This window comes from Suricata suricatta, chromosome 9 (genome assembly GCF_006229205.1).
Source record: "Suricata suricatta isolate VVHF042 chromosome 9, meerkat_22Aug2017_6uvM2_HiC, whole genome shotgun sequence".
In the NCBI taxonomy this organism is placed as follows: Eukaryota; Metazoa; Chordata; class Mammalia; order Carnivora; family Herpestidae; genus Suricata; species Suricata suricatta.
Window position 1 is genome coordinate 71,070,718 of NC_043708.1, and position 2,732 is coordinate 71,073,449.

The following is a 2,732-nucleotide window of genomic DNA, read 5'->3' on the forward strand; positions in this document are numbered from 1 at the left end:
TCCACCCGCCACCAACTCCTGGCTGAGGGTCCTGTTGGTGCGCGTCTTATTTCTTCCCTGTGGGGACCCGGAATTCGTGCAGTCCGTGCAGTGCAGGGGGCGGGGTGTGCCGTGGAAATGCGGTCCGTGGTCCCGTTCCCAAAACCAAGTTCGAATTGCTCACGCCTGGCGCAGTCGCTGCTCAGGTCGCTTCCACCGCGGCGCGCGCCTCTCCAGAGCAGCCGCTTCTCACAGCCACAGGCGCCTCTGATTCCCCGCTGAGATGGCTTAGGGCTGGAGGCTGTTCCTTCTCTTGCGCCCCGCTGCCCAGCAGTTATCTATGGAGTGGGTTTCTGTCTCCAAGCGCAGCTAAGCATTCTATACCTCTTCCCCAGAGACAGTTCTATGAGGGCGTTCCAACTCTGTCTCTTCCCTTTGTTTCCCGGGCGCCCAACACTTGTGCCACGTTGGGCTGGGGATCTTACCTCCCCTGCCCGTCTGGGCTGGCCCGTCCTTGGATCTCCCCCATTCGCCCCCACTCACTCAGGTATCTTTGAGGTTCTATTCCCTCTGGATTTCGTATTTTCTCCTTCTGCTCTCTCAGTTGAACGTAATATCCTTCTCAGTTCGAAAAATGGTGTTGAGGGAGTTTACAGAGCTCCCTTACTCTCCGCCACCTTGGCTCCCTCAGTGACTCATTTAAAAGGAATAATATTCAAGTCACTGGGGGCCCAGAATATGAAGACAGAGGAAAAAAGCATAAAGCTTACGTAAGCAAATCATAGCAGAAAACTTTACTAATCTGGAGAAAGACACAGACATCAAAATTCAGGAAGCACAGAGTACTCCCATTAGATTAAATGATAACCAGGGAGCCTGGGTGGCTCTGCAGGATAAGCGTCCGACTTTGGTTCAGGCCATGATCTCACAGTTTGAGTTTGAGCCCCGTGTCAGGCTCTGAGCTGTCTGCTTCGGATTCTGTTTCCCTCTCTCTCTGCCCCTCCCATGCTCATGCTTTATGTGTCTCTCTCTGAAAAAAAAAAACAAACCATTAAAAAACAAATTAAAAAAAAAGATTAAATGCATATCGTATCATAGTCAAGTTCACAAAATACACAGACAAAAATCATGAAAGCAGCAAGGGGAAAGAAAGTCCTTAACCTGCAAGGGAAGACAGATCAAGTTCGAAACAGACCTGTCTGTAGAAACTTGGCAGCCCAGAAAGGAGTGGCAGGATATATTCAGTGTGCTGAATCAGAAAAATATGCAGCCAAGAATTCTTTTTTTTTAATTTTAATGTTTATTTATTTTTGAGAGAAAGAGACAGAGTGCAAGTGGGTGAGGGGCAGAGAGAGAGGCAGACACAGAATTTGAAGCAGGCTCCATGCTCAGCTGTCAGCACAGAGCCTGACGTGAGCTCAAACTCACAAAACTTCAGATCATGACCCAAGCCGAAGTCAGACACTTATCTGACTGAGCTCCCAGGCACCCCTGCAGCCAAGCATTCTTTTCCAGCAAGAATGTCTTTCAAAATAGGAGAGATAAAGAGTTTCCCAGACAAACAAAAATGAAGAGTTTGTGACCACTAAACCAGACCTACAAGAAATTTTAAGGACTCTCTGAGGGGAGAAAAGATGAAACAAAACAAAACAAAAAAGACCAAAAGCAACAAAGACTAGAAAGGAACAGAGAATACCACCAGAAACTCCAATTCTAAGGCAACACTTCAACAATCTGTCTTTCACATGTATGCTTTAGTGCATCGTTTCCTAAACAAAAGTATTCCTACCTCTTAGCTATATTAATAAGAATTTTGTATGGAGAGTAAGTGGGGAGGGGCAGAGAGAGAGAGAGAGAATCCTTAGCAGGCTCTGTACTGTCAGCACAGAGCCCTACAGAGGGCTCAAACCGATGAACCTTAAGATCAAGACCTGAATTGAAATCAAAAGTAGGATAGTTAACTGACTGAGCCACTCTGATGCGCCTCTAGTTCCCTTTTAATAATGACTACTTCAATGTATTTGCTATTAAATTTACAATAAATTCTTCAACATCATCCATGTTTTATACATTTAAAAATAAAAAACATTGCTGGCTATTATCCAAAGCACAAAATACAGGTGTTGTCCAGAATGGCAAAGGAGTAGGACACTTGCACATGGTTAGTGGAAATGCAAAATGGTGTAAGCATGCAAAAGAGAATAGAGGTTCTTCAAAAAAGTTAAAAATAGAACTACCATATGATCCAGTAATCCCACTTATGAGTATTTATCAAAAGGAACTGAAATCAGAATCTCAAAGAGAAATATCACACTAGTACATACGCTGTTCACAATAGCCGAGATGTGGAAACAACTTGAATATCCAACAACAGATGAATAGATAAAGAAAATGCCAATAAGTTTCAAAATATATTAAACTTTATTTATATGAAGAAATTGGTTTTGTCTACCCAGATAATTTTTAAAGCTTGTCTGTTTGTTTTTTATTTTAACGCCGGCAAGGATGGCGAGCAACAGGAGACCTCATTCATGGCTGACGGGGATACAGCCACGTTGGAACACAAGTGTGGCAGTTCTTTCACAACTGCGCATACTCCTACAGTATGATCTAGCAATTCCAATCCTTGGTGTTTATCCAAACGACTGGAAAACTTCTGTCAGCACAAAACTTGCACACACATGTTTATGGCATCTTCATTCATAATTGCTAAAACATGGAAGGAACCAAGGTGTCCTTCAGTAGAAGATTGG

General features: G+C 43.8%; 1 gene segment (V, D, J or C); it reads right to left on the minus strand.

Moving 5' to 3' along the window:
- Positions 1 to 2,732, minus strand: part of LOC115301965 — a 550,585-nt gene that overhangs the window by 538,817 nt on the left and 9,036 nt on the right.